The 14,669-nt window shown below is 41.5% G+C and overlaps 1 protein-coding gene across 5 annotated transcripts in view; it reads right to left on the reverse strand.

The window, feature by feature from the left end:
* The window catches only part of TPST1 (tyrosylprotein sulfotransferase 1), a 114,208-nt gene that overhangs the window by 21,825 nt on the left and 77,714 nt on the right, over nt 1-14,669 (reverse strand). The gene's annotated exons all lie outside the window — the stretch shown is intronic.

A 14,669-nucleotide genomic window follows, 5' to 3' on the forward strand; every position in this document is an offset into this window, starting at 1 on the left:
TTAGTGCTGAGCCTAGAGCTTGGGTGCTGGCTCATGAATTAACAATAATATTAGTAATAATAATTACTATTAGAAGTTTATTATTCTAATATTATTGCTATTAGAATAGTAATAATGCCTTACATTTCTATTATTGCATTAAATGGTCAAAAGATATGAATGGGCAGTTTCCAAAGGAAGAAATCAAAACTATCAACAGTCACATGAAAATGCTAAAATCAGTATTTTAGTACTGATCAGTAATAATTAGAGAAATGTAAATCAAAACAGTCTTGAAGTTTTGCCTCACACCCATCGGATCAGCAGAAGCAACAGCCCCTCCCATCACAAACATGGGAGGGGTTGTAGGAAAACAAGGCACCACGCAGTATGTACTAATCTGTTCTAATTATTCTAATATTATTACTATTAGAATAGTAATAACATCCTACATTTCTACGGCACTTTAAGATTTACTGCTTCCCATCAACAACCTTGTGAAGTAGATAGAACAAAGATTATTCCCATTTTAGAAAACTAAGTAAATTGCCTTGAGAAACACAGTAAGTGTCAGAGCTGGGATTCAAACTCTTCATCTTCTCAAATTCCAAATGCAGACTCTCTTCCAACTGCAGCCCTGCCTCTATTATTAATATTCCCCAAAGGAAGGGTAGTGATAACATCTAATACCAGAACAAACAGCTCAGCAACAGAATGGCCTATTTCAGCAGTGTTCTCTAAGAAAAAAAAAAAAAAAATTAGAAATCTTTCATGTCCTGGCCCTTGGTTGAGGTTTAGACAATGGTATGTTGGAATGTGAATTCCCAATCCAAATTTAAGAATTTAGTCTTTAACTCTTAAAAGGAATCTCTGCCCCCCTCACCAACTTGTGGATCACATAGTTATTGGAAGGCAAACATGAAAAACAAAAAGGCCAGGGAGATTTTTCTTTAAAAAATACCTTGTGAGGGCTATGACAAAGAAATCTCTTCCTGTAAACACAGAGCATGTAGCATCTAAAAAGAGTGCTAAGGCATCCATTCCTATGAGCATACGAAAAAAAAAATCATTTTGTTTTATTTATCTTACATGGATTTATAATATGCCCCTCCCTTGCTAAATGAACCTCTAATTTCCTCTACCTAAAACTGCCATCATAGGCATGAATATATATATAGTCCAGTACAACAAAGTCCCACATTGGCCATACCTGGAAATGCATGGCTCTTTCTGCATTTTAAGTTCATCATTTTGACCTGCCACTCACCGTTAATCACTGTACTGACAGAATCTAATATCTTGCAAACTTGTCTTTACGATGTTGTTGTCATTGTATAAATTGTTCTCCTACTTCTTCCACTTTACTCTGCATCAGTTCATAGAGGTCTTCTCGGATTCCTATGAAGCTGTCCATTTCATTTATTTCTTCTAGAACAACAATATTTCCTTATATTCATATCCTATAACAGGCTTAGCCATTCTCTCATCAGAACTCCTAATTAGCCATTAGGAGTTCAGCTTCTTTACAGTTTTTGGCTACTATCACAGCAGATGCTATAAATATTGTTGTTTATATACGGATCCCTTCTTTCTCTCTTTTTAAAAATTTCTTGGGGATTGTATATGAGCTTAGTAATGGTACAGATAGATAAGAGAGTAGATATACCCAGATGAGTAACTTTTGGGGTAGTTTCAAATTGTTTTCCAAAAGAGTTGCACCAATTCATGGCTCCACCAAGAGTAATATCCTACAACCTCATGTTTGTGGTAGGAGGGGCTGTTGGCTCTGCCTGTCTGATGGGTGGGAGGCAAAACTTCAAGGCTGCTTTGATTTGCATTTCTCTAATTATTACTGATTTAGAGCATTTTCATATGACTGTTAATAACTTTGGCTTCTTTCTTTGGAAACTGCCTATTCATAGCCTTTGACCATTTAATGCAATTTTTAATACACAGTAGAACTGTGAATTGGTTCAACCCTAATAAAAAGCATATTGCTAAGAAAGTAACTAAAATGTCTGCACCTTTTCACCCTGAGATCCCTTTGAGAGACATATACCTCAAGGCAGTTAAAGATGGAAAGGTCTTATATATAGCAGAATTTTTTTTTTCTTTTTGAGGCTGGGGTTAAGTGACTTGCCCAGGGTCACACAGCTAGGAAGTGTTAAGTGTCTGAGATCAGATTTGAACTGGGGACCTCCTGAATTCAGGGCTGGTGTTCTATCCACTGCGGCCACCTAGCTGCACCCTATATGGACTCAAAGAACTGGAAACTAAATTCATGCAAATCAATTGCAGAATGGCCAAATTGTGGTTTGTGACTAATGTTCCTGTTCTTTAAACTATGAAAATGAAGAATATAGAGAAGTATGAAACGACTTCTATGAATTGATGCAATTTTGTGAAGTGAACAGAACCTAACAATGTAAACTGAAAGAAGAACAAAATTAAGACTGAATGCTGGGAAATTTTAATGACTAAGCATGTCATCAAAGAAGACACGGTAAGGTGCCCTCTTGGCTCGGCTTCTGACTTTCCAGGCTTTGCCATCAAATCTCAGCCACAGTTTCACATTGGAACTTCTCTCTTAGCTCCTCGGCCTTTCAGGCCCTATGCATGCTAATCCCCTTATCTCGATGGTGAATTGGGCAGGAGGAAGCCTGCATTTTGGAGAGGGTTCAGGCTGACCAACCTGCCTTGGCCTCTGGCTCTAGTTCTGGTTCTGCTCTCCATACATTAACATCACACCCCTTGGGAACCACTTTGCCCCTCTTTTATTTCTATATTATAACATGTAAGGTCCTTAAGGGCAGGGACCATCACACTTGCTTTTGTTATATATTAAGGTAGCTTCATGTTTTTCTGCCTATAATCCTATCCTTTGACAACTGAAACCCAAGATTTCTTTATTAGTCCTATAAGGAAGCCATTATGTTACCCTAAAAATGGATAGTCTTTCTTGTTCAGTTGTGTTTTTAAATTGCAGAAATAAAAAAGAATGTGATATTTAAGAACAAACAAATATTTCACCAGTTATCTGGAGCAGCTTATAAAAATTGATCGAAAGCCTGCTTTATAATGGGAACATGGCATAAATCAGGATAAGGGGGTGTTAGTTAGGAGTGATAATAGCTCTGGATATTGTGGAGAAAGGAGACCATGATACGATATTATAGCATCACAGATGAAAAATATTTGGGAAGTCTCCTAGTGCAAATAAAAGAACGAGTTTTCCACATGAAAAAAATGGGCACAACAAAAGCAGCTGGAATATGTGAATGTGTGATTATCATGAACACCAGTGGGAGTATGTGAATGAATGTGAAACTGGCAGATAAGCAACATACTAAAGTATACCGACTGAATTAACTAAACACTGCCATTTTTCTTATGAAGGCTTTCCCAGTGCGCCCAGCTAGTCCTGTCTTTCTCTCTAGGGTTACTTTCTATCTACTCTGTGACTTGTATTTATGTACATGCTGTCTTCCCCTACTAGAATGTAAACTCCCTGACAACAGGCCCTATTTTCACCCCGTTTTTGTGTGTTTATATATCACCATCAACAGAGTGTCTAGCACAAAGCAAGCACTTAATAAATGCTTGTTGATTGATTGATTTATAGATAAGTCATTCTAAAGACACGCCTCCATTTTCTTTCTGTTCTTCCTTAAAGAGAAAATAAGATTGAGAGCTAGAGTTAAGCAAAATGATCTCTGGAGAGGCAGAGAGCCACTTCATGCCATCACTCTGATAAGTGGTCCAAGTGTCCACAAAACCTTTTATTATTAAATGTCCTTCCTTTTATAAACCCATAAATCTGGAAATAAATTTAGATATCTACTGGCCCAGAGGATAGGCTGGGTTGCCAAACCCTGGAATAAAACAAGTATTAAGTGGCCTAGAGAAGTAAATAAGTCTTAAGATAGTAACGCTTTTTTTGGTTTGTGATTTCATAGTATGAAGAGCTCCCACAGAGGAAATTTCCTGTACCACTGGAGACTGGCAACTATTCTGCGTTTTGTGGCCTCAGAGAATTGGGGAACTGATGGTTAAGAACTGATTCAGGGTTACTCAGCTAGCTGGCATACAACTGGCTCTTCTTGACTTCAAGACTAGCCCTCTATCTTTTAGGGCATGTTGCCTCTAATTATATAAGAGAAAACTAGACATTTTTTTAAAACAGAAAAAGAATTAAATAGTGACCAATAGAGTTAATAATGAGAAAGTTACCCATCTATGTCTAGATAGATGTATGTCTTTACATTTTGTTCTAATCTCTATATCCCTTCTTTCTCTTTATCTCTTAGAGGTAAATGTTATCCATGTTTTCTCTCAAACATGAGTCACTGAAAACTATACTCAGGATATAGGGTCAGCATCTATGCAAAGTCACAGTGTTCAAGCTTTCACCAGCATTTTCCTTTTACCAGACAGAATCAGATGGCAAGTCAATTCAAAGCTAGACATTTAATTAAAATAGAATAGTAGGGTAAATAGCAAAGAAAATGCCTCTCACACACACAGAGAAATGGGAAAGCCTAAGCCTGTTGCCTTTCACCTCTTCAATCAGCTAAACTGATTGCCCCAACATCAAATATAAAATGCTCTATTTGGTTTTCAATGCCCTCCACAAAATGGCCCTTTCCTACCCTTCCAGTCTTCTTGGATCTCACGCCCTGTTCTTCCCCAAGGACTCTGATCCAGCAACATTGGTCTCATTGCTGTTGTGGCATCAGAGTCTCCACCTCCTGACTCCAGACATTGACTGGCTATCTCCCAAGCCTGTGATCTCCTCCTCATCTCGGCCTCCTGGCCTCCTTCCTTTCTCAGCTAAGACTCTGACTTCTGTATGAAGTCTTCCCCAGTCCTCTCCGTGCTGGGGCCTTCCCTCTGCTGATTACCTCCAAGTAATCCTCTATCTAGCTTGTATGTGGTTGTTTACTGTTTTCTTCCCCATTGGAGTGGGAGCTCTTTGAGAACCTTTGGACCATCATTGCATTCCCAGTGTTTGGCACAGTGCCTGACACACAGTAGGTATTCAAGATTTTCTGACTGACAGACTCCCACAGATTCCTTGGAGGGAAGTAGTCTAGCCAACTCACAGTCCTAGATCTCATTTGGGGTTGACCATTTCTTTGCTGCTTCCCTGAGAGGCTGCGGATGTTGAAGTAACATTGGTCTGGAGCTATCTGAACCAAGGGGAAGGCTGGGCTGTTTTCCCTGCCCTATAGTTACCTTCTGGTTCTTTGCTGAACCAACCACAACTCCTATGGAGTCTCTTCCTTTTGGGGAGAGCGGCCCAAGCTCTTTTACAAGACAGTCCATGGCCTGAGGCTATTTTAGCCCTTTTGTGAATCAGATTCATGTCATATTCAGCCAGCTAGTCAGTCCTGGCAGTTATCACTAGCCATGCATATCACTCCGGTTACATCGGTTACATCCTAGTAAGAGCGAAAGGAAGAGTGTAGCCAGTGACCACTGTCTGGTATGTCTGCACTGCACCTAAACACAGATAAAGTGGGCTGTTGTAGTACTTAAGAACTATTTTTAGATGAAGAACTGGTTTGGTTATTTGCTAACTTGTCTACTCTCTGTTGTCTGTACCTAAAGAAAGGTTAACTTAAATAATCAAATTCAAGGTATTTTGGTTCTCACAAAAGCAGCTAAATGAATTGAAAGTATAATGTCTGGGAAAAAATAATCAGCCAGCCGCACAACAATAACAATAGGATATAACAGCGACAATAGAATAACCACAGGAGATTACCAGAGTATATATAACCGTCAGTGGCAGAGTCTGCACTAGAACTCAAATTTCCTGACTCAATATCTGGCATTTTTTCTATTATACCCATCACCTATGCTCCAGTTATAAGGTAGTTAAAGTTGGAAAACACTTTACACATGTCATCTCATTTCTGACTCACAGCAATCCTGTGGCAAAGGTAGGAATACTATCCCCACTTTAGGGGATAAGGCAATGGAAGCTCGGTAAAGTTAAGGAATTCTCCCACGGTCACATGACCGTCAACAGCAGGGCCAAGACTTCCATCTTCTGATCATTCCTTGATGAGTGAGGCAGGACAGCACAGTGGGAAGCCACTCTCTCTGGGCCCCAGCTTCCTCCTCTATAAAATGAAGAATTTGGACTAGATCAGGGTCTTAACCTTAACATGGTGGCACATGACCATGTTTTTAAGAAATATATATTTTGACAACTTTATTCTGGCATAATTAATTTCCTTTGTAATCCTATGTATTTTATTTTATGCATTTAACACATTATTTGGAGAAAGAATCTACAGGTTTTTCTAATCTGCCACAAAAGAGGTGAAGATCTCTGGGGATTCCGTTATCACTGGGATTCTCTCCAGCTCTAGAGTTGCTCGACTGTGATGGCCAATGTCACAGGTACCTGATCTCCTTTGTGACTACCTACTAGGAAAATGGTTCTCTTGTGGAAACAGAATGTTCATCTCCAGAATGTTCTCCAAAGGGCTAGCTTTTATCAAAGGATAAGCAAAGTAGGCCCCAGATGGAAGAAAAAGACAAACTTACTCACTGGAGACATAAATTATCTATTGTATACACCCCGTGATTGCTCAGTAATTATTGACTTTTCTCCTAGGAAAACTGCACTTATCTTGCCTGGAAACATCTCTAGAGATGCAGTGACTAACTTAGAAACTGGCATCTGCTGCTGCCATAGCCTAGATTTCCTCCATAATCTATAGGATGAAAAAGCATCAGGGCTTGGAATTACTGCCTCCACCCCTGCTTACAATGCGGCAGATTATCACATTTCTTTCCTTATCATTCCCTCTTTTTCCTGTCCAATTAGAGAACCATTTTCCAGACACAAAAGTTACTCTTGGGAGGATAAGGAACAGCACAGAACTACAGCTACATGTCCCTTTTTATTCACTCAGAAGTGTTTTTAAATTAAATGGATAGTTAAAAGAAACATAAACATATGGAATCTGTTGGGGGGAAAAATCTAGAAAAAGCGCCAGAGGTCAAAAAGTGTCCCAAACGGTCTACAACAAGCATGGGTGATCACATGAGCATGCAAATGGGAAATTCTAATTAGGTGTAATTGACAGATTATGAGACCACTTAGCCACCAGTTCAAGTTAATGAGGTAATTATGGTAGGAATGGCAGTGTATATTATTTTACATTGTAAAAGGGGGTAGTTTCATTGACATTGTCATCCCTTCTGGAATAGTAGTTACTAATGTAAGAGAAACGTTGAATTATAAGAATTTTCTTCCTTCATTCACCCAGCTTTTCCACAAAAATCTGCACAGCTCAGATCAAAAGGGTCCAACATGAAACCAGCAGGCTACATGTGGCCCTAGGTATGGTCCCAAAGCAGATGAAAATGTAGCTCCTGTCAGATTTTAATGTGTTAATGTATTAATACAAAAAACAAATATAGAAATGTGATTTTCTTTTACAATGTGGCCCCCAAGGATCTTTACATACAGTTTTGTTTTGAGTTGAATTTGACACATGGGTCTAGGCTGTAAGGGAAGAAAGAGACTGGAAGAGAGACAATCAAATCCAATCTCTCCATTTTACAGATTAGGAAACTGAGGCCCAAAGAAGTTCACTGACTTGGCAGAGCCAGCTGACCAAATGCACCTTCCTAAGGACAGCTGTAAAGTGGGGAGGCTGGACATGATGCTCTCAAAGGTCCACCCTGTCAGCTCTACAGAGGACCCAGAAGTGCTGCCTGAGTCAGTCAGAGTGCTGGACTGCAGGAACACTGGCCTGACAGCTGCGTCGGGGGATGGTCCCAACTGCTGGGGACTCTCTCACTATGGTGAACAGATCATTTGCTTTCCCACAATGGAAACTTACAGAAATGAAGCTGTCACAACACAGTATTTTCTTCAGGCTGTGACCTTTCAGTCGGACCCTTCTTAGCCTTTTCTAAAACCTTTATGAATCCACAAGCTGAGTGATTGTTCATTTATGCAAAACCCAAACAAGCACCTAATTCCAGGCGCTGGATCAGCAAGTTTAAGGCAATGGCTTTCCACTCTGTCATACAGTTTCCTGGAAAATGCTCTTAAATTCTGACTTCCAAAACTGTGGATTCTAAGGTAGTCTGTGTTTGCTTTTTGTGTTTTTCTTCTGGAGATGAAGGTGAGAAAGTAATTAAAATTACACAAATAAGAAACCTTCCTGTGGTAACTCAGTGTCTTGAAAGCAAAGCATTTTCAGGATTGTAGCCGGAGCGCCCTTGCAGAAGCAGCTGGTATCATGTCTAATCGAGGCTAGCTTAATTCAAAGGCATATGTTGTGGTTTGTTATTAGAGAAAGAGAACTGAACTAGGAAACTGCTGGTCTGAGTTCAAGTCTCTTTTCTGTCACAGACCGAATAAATCACTTTCAGTTCTGTACCTCTTTTTCCCATCTGAAAAATGGCAGTGCTGGGATTAGGTGACTCTATGGACTAGCATTCTAACATCATTCCAATATTCTTTAAAAAAAAAAAAAGTTTGGATAGAAGATCAAAGCCATTTTCTGTAATGACAGATCAAAGATGCAAATTCTACTGAAAGAAAGAACACCATGATACTCTGTCTCATTAAGTTATAAATGACTCATACTAGATACTTTGCTGAGAGCAGATGGAGTCAGGAGCGCCAGGGCACTGGCTATGCCCTGGAGGATGACATGGGTAAATATGAAGATAACCAGTGATAAGCCTTCTTCACGTGCCCAGGATTGGGACCAATTTATGTGTAGGGAAATAGACTCAAGAAGTCAAAATGCTATATTCAAAGTGATCCAAGTTGAAGAGTGTCCTCATTTTAGGTCCAATAATCTCTTATAGTACACTGCAAAAGAAATAAATGAATAAAAAAGCAAGCCCATTTATCTATTGATTTTTAAGAAAGAAAAACAGTTGTCAGCTGAGGTTGCTCTTATTTAAAGTGCAGACAAGAGGATCTCATCTGCTGAATCCAAAACAGAAAACTTCCATGTCCTCAGTGAGGGAGGACGACCCTTGCCCAGGGTCTGCCACAAGAAGCCAAACTAGGATGTAGTTGGCCAACACAGGACTTCGGGCTTTTGGCAAACTTTTTAAAGCCTACTAGAAAAAGAGCAATCTCTACCAAAACTTAGTTCTGAAAAGCAAAGTAAGCAAATGTGCTTCTCACTTGAAAGTGACATTGTCTGATCCATAGCGAACAGGGAAGATGTTCCCAACTGCTTTTTAAATGAGGATGAACTGCCCTGATGAGGCTGATGACAGGGGATGTAGCTAGTCAGGGCCCAGACCACAGAGGGAAGCAAGCTGGCCTAAACAGCACCCACAGGACCTGTGTCACGTGCCAGCCTCAGTGGCATCACACCCTAAGCCTAGTGAAGGGGACACTTGAGGGGCCTACCATGCAAAAACTTTTCAGTCTTTGGCGCTCCCAATCACTCAAGGGAGCATAGGGCTTTGTTCTCCATCCCTGACTTCTGGAGGAGGGTCAGTTGGGTCCAGCTGGGGCCACTGCTTAAGGGCCCTCCAGAGCTGAAATCACACATCTTCCTGTTTGTCAAAGGTAAACACTGACAATTAGGGTGTTTAAAAATCACTTGACTGAACTCACTATTTACACTGACATAATCCACACTGGCTCCAAGTATTCCCATCATCCCCCACAACTCTACTAATGATCTCAAAGACCAGGATGTTGACTGAAAGAGTAAAATCTTTTCATAATGTGCTATATATAAAAAATACTTAGATCCCATGAGGAAGATAAGGAAGATTTTTCTCTGATCACCTGGTGGTAAATTTAAGCCTGGAAGCATTAACACAGGACACTTTCATCATTTTCTCTCTTGTTTCGACCAATAAAATTTAGACCCTCAAAGGAGGGAGTTGTTGGCCAACCATGCAAGATCCACCAGTAAAAAAGTTGGGGGGGAACTTCCAATTTCAGTATTTTTCCACATCCCTTCTGTTCCAAAATCTCCAGTCAGAATCTCCACAGAGAATGTTCTTCCTTCAATAAATGGAAGCCAAAAGAAGCAAAATGAGAAAATAAGACCTTGTTCTTTAATTCATTCCATCCTGAGTAGGTACCAAAGAAAATCCTAGGGATACTTTTATAGATGGGGCACCACGCAGTGGGGCTTGCTCCAGCACACACATACTGCTGATGCAAAGTAAACAGCAGAGACCCAAGCTACCAAGAAACTTCCTTTCTTGCCCTAAAGATGAAGTGGGACTGGGGCATTTGGATAAATTCATCCTCTCCATCTGCTAACAGCTCATAATCATTAAATAATTGTTCAGAAAACCTTACACCCAGGTCTGCCTGCTGTTCCAGTCCATAGTTCTGCAAAAATAAAATAAAGAAGCCCAGTCACACAAATTCCTACTGATTTTGTAAACCAAGAGCCGGCCCTGCTCATACTGCCCCTTAAAGTGGCGCTGGCCCGCTGTGAAGGCATGGCCCATGCACACTCGTGGACTTCACCACAGTGGTGGGTTTTATTCTATAATCATTTAGCAATTTTCAGTTTTCATCCACCAGAGCCCAAGTGACCTACACTAATAGAGAAGCCAAGTCCTGACTAATGGTGTTTGCTGAGGTTAAATGAAAGCAAAGACTGTCTAGGATTAAATCACAGCTTCCGGGCAAGGATCTAAACTAAATAAACCCATGAATGTCTTCTCCATTTTGCACCCAGCAGAAGGACTATACTGATGCCTCCATGGAATCCTGAATCCTAGAATAAATAAACTTGTCCCAGGACTTAGCAGTCACTTTATTTGCACAATAGAGGTGTTTTTGGAAAAGCTGTCTTTTAAATATATTAGAGGAAACTTTTCTAAAGGAACCTGAGATCAGCTGGTCCCTTTAAAGCAGCCTCTTTGAGTAAGATGAAGAACCACATTGGGCTGAATCTGCTTGGGGTGTCATGATGCTCACTTATCAGGACCTCTGGGATCCTGTTTGAATGAATAAAAAGAGTGACTCACAAATTCGACTAAAGAGATTCTCCTTTGAACCGCCAAACTGGAACTCAGCCACATCCATCACTTGCTTGCCCTCAAAAAGCATCCCATATAGAATTAGCATCCTACAGGATAACGATGATGGAGCTGAACACCTGCTGCAACTGGCCTTTCTGCAGCTAGGCTCGCCTGAATCAGAAGGGTGAGAGACCTCCTGGGCCTACACAAGGGACAACAGCAGTTATGTTTCCTGAATCTAATGGGGGTGGAGGAAGGAAATGATGGAAAGCTATTAAAAAGGAGCATCCATTTGTCTGCCAAAGCCTGAAACATGAGGACAGAGGGCCCCGTTGGTAAGCCCTCCAGGGTGCACTGAGCTTCAAGGGCCCTCGAGTCACAGAAGCCGGTCTGCAGTTTCCGGGGGCTCTGGGCAAAGTCAGTAGCCTCTTACAGCCTCCATTTCCTTCTCTGTAAAATGGAGAGACTGGATGGAAGGATTTCTAAGGCCCCCTCACAAGCTCTATAATCCTATGAACTAGGCATTAATGGTAGGAAACATAATGACATTTAAGCATCTGGCCAAATTTAAGAAAGAGGAAGCCTCATTAGCAGCTCCAGATAGAAGCTGGGATGTACCATGTGCCCCCAAAAGCCTTGAGGCAGTTTTAAGCTACTAAAGCTAGTAAAGCTTCAAGCTGTGCTAAGATTTTTGAGATATCCTGTAAGTGGTCTGGAAGAGCCAGCAACTGCCATTGTGGGAAGAGCTGGCTGGCGTGAGTTCAAGTGCCACCTTTTTCACATCCTTAGCTGTAGAACTCGTCTCTAAGACTTAGAGCCCCACACCGGTACAGGGAGCTTACACTCTGGCAGTTCCCCAGAAGCATCCACTCCTGGACCCAGGCCGAAACCAAAGAAAGGTGAATGCTCGAGAAGTTAATGTTACCTGACAGCAAACACTTCCTTGGGAGTCTCTGTTGGCAAGAGGGTCCCGGCTTGATCGTAGATCATGGGTCTGCCCCGATAATACTATTTCTGTGCTTGAAACCTCCTTGACTTACAAAAGAAGAATCAAGTGCAATAATTCAATCACTCGCTTTCCTTGTATGATTTGTTAAGTTCTCGTGTGTATTTTATGGTCCTCAACCAAGCTGAATTCCCTGAAGTAACAGGGAAGCTCTTCCTTCTACCTCTCTGAAACATCACCAGCGCCAGAACGGTGCTATCCACTCAGCACATATCTGCCAAGTGACTGGAAGTCAGTCGTTCTGAGTCACTAAAGATCCGATGGGCTGATGTCAAAGAGGAGGTAAGATTTACCAAGAAATAGGCAGCTTCTCCATTCTAGCATTTCCCACCGATTCCATCTCTGTCAAAAACAAACACAACCTATTGTTCGGGATTCTTCTGATGGGTCCGTGCTTTCCGCCAGAACATCCTGGACAGTTAAACCCTGAGACTCCCACAGCTGGTGGGGCCCATGCTCCTGAAACAACCACTGTTTGTTCTCTGTAAACTGCTCTTTGCCCTTGCTTAGTGCACCTGGGAAAGAGTTCACAATTCAGGGAACAGTTCATATCCTCTTCAAACTTTGAATTTGAATTTGAAAGCTCTTAAAAACCAAAAACCCTTGAGAAAATGAGGGGTTAACCCAAGACTCACCACATTTTCAGTACATCCAACAAAGAGATGAGTCATGTTTAATGGAAGTAACTACTGCTGTCACGATCTTGTAGCAGGGTATAATGATTAAGCAATAAGCAGAATGTGGGGATATTTTCCAATCGCTGCATGTGAGGGCTGTTTATTTCTAATGTGCCACAACTGTAAGATTCTAGAATCCTCAGGAGAGAACAAGGATTTCATTTCCAATATGCCATGGAAGACAGGGCAGCCACGAAGCGCATGGTGGTATATCCCAATTAGTGAGCTCTGGTCCAAGGCAGCCGAGGTTTTCAAAAACAATGCACTGACTCAAATGGCTGCACTTGCAGGCTCACCATGCAAAGGGCTCGTCTTAAAGCCTGCTGCCCCCATGTCTTGGGGCGATAGCACGTCCCACCCCCCCATAAAGGACCAGAACAGCTGCTTCGGCCCCGTTTGAGGGCTGCACTCCTCAGCTACCTCGCCTTCACATGTGGCTGTGTGAGTCCTTGCAGCAACTTCTGGGGGTGTCTCCCAGTTCCTTAATAAGGGGAGCTCGGACTTGGGAGAACCAAAGAAGCCCCACCCAGGGACAAGAAAGAGCTCGCCAGCTCCGAGACTGGGAGGACGGTTCACACGCTGCTTCTTGTTTCTTTCCCTGGAATATTTTATGACATATCTGTCATGTCCAGCCGTGTTTGCACTACTCTGCTGCATTCTGAAGTCCTTTCCAAAACCACAAGGCACGACTGGAACAAATGCCACCATCACATGGAGTCAGACCACAGGCTTGTTCCCAAGGAAGCCAAGAACACTGGGACTTGCTCTACTTTGTTCAAGGGAATGTAGGAGAAATGAAATGTTGACTGCGTGGGGAACCTCAAAATACCATTTGCGTATGAATCTAGGTTTACAAAATGCTAACTTGGTTATTGTGCAAAGGAGAAAACTACAAATTACCAATTTTCCTGACATTCACAAGGCTTAGGAACTAGACGGTGGCAATAAATTAGCATACTGGGGCTTTCACCGCCATCCATTCACCCTCTCCCACTGGCAGATGAGGGCTGACTCAGGTACATGGAGAGGCTGAATGGGAGGTCTTCCTCTATTACAAAGGAGACGCCATGAAAGAGAAAAAAGGACTCGGAACGTCCCCATCAGTGCCACGGATACCATGAGAAAGCAAAATCAGCACAAGTCTGGAAAAGGCAGCACTGCCAAGCCCTAGCATTAACCTCTCAGAATATAAATGTATTTGCTGGTTAAAAAGGAAGCAATCAAAGGAAGGGGAACAAAGAGAAATGAGAAGCGGGACAAAAGTAACATGTAATATGCAGAAGGGAGAAAACATAATGTCAACATCAAGAGTCTTTCTCAGGAAAAAACATGGATTTCATTTCCAATATGCCATGGGAAGACAGGGCATGTCTTAATCAAGCAGAACTTCAGCAAACCTATATGTTTAGTTTAGCTTTTTTTTTTTTAATTTGAAATTCTATCACCAAAAAAAAAAAAAAAAAAGGATCTGAAAATCAACCTCTGGAGTGAACAGCTAAATCACACTCACTGCTCATCCCCTGGAACCAAGACGGCTCTTTCCTAAAGTAGAACATGGCAGCTAACCACTGGTAGCCATTTGTAATGGAAGCTAATGGTAGCCAATATTTATATAGGGCCTACTGTGTGTCAGGCACTGTGCTAAGCACTTTATAAATATCATCTCTTTTGATTCTCATAACCACCCTAGGGAGGTCGGTGCTATTGTTATCTCCATTTTACAGATGAGGAAACTGAGGCAAACAGACCTTCCCCGGTCACACACAACTAGTTACAGTCTGAGCCTGCATCTGAACTCAAGTCTACTGCACTCCCAGCACTCTAACTACTGTAACACCTGCTACCTAGAAAAAAAAAAAAAAAAGATGAAAGTACTTTTTTTGGAAAGACTTGGAGAACGGGGACTGGGATTTCAGTTTATCAGCCTCCCTCTCTCTCCAGGTGTTGATATGAGTGTTCCTTTTTTTTTTTTTTTTTAATATTCCCTCAATCACCAATTCTTTGCCTACTAGGAA

This window comes from Sminthopsis crassicaudata, chromosome 4, assembly GCF_048593235.1.
Source record: "Sminthopsis crassicaudata isolate SCR6 chromosome 4, ASM4859323v1, whole genome shotgun sequence".
NCBI lineage: Eukaryota > Metazoa > Chordata > Mammalia > Dasyuromorphia > Dasyuridae > Sminthopsis > Sminthopsis crassicaudata.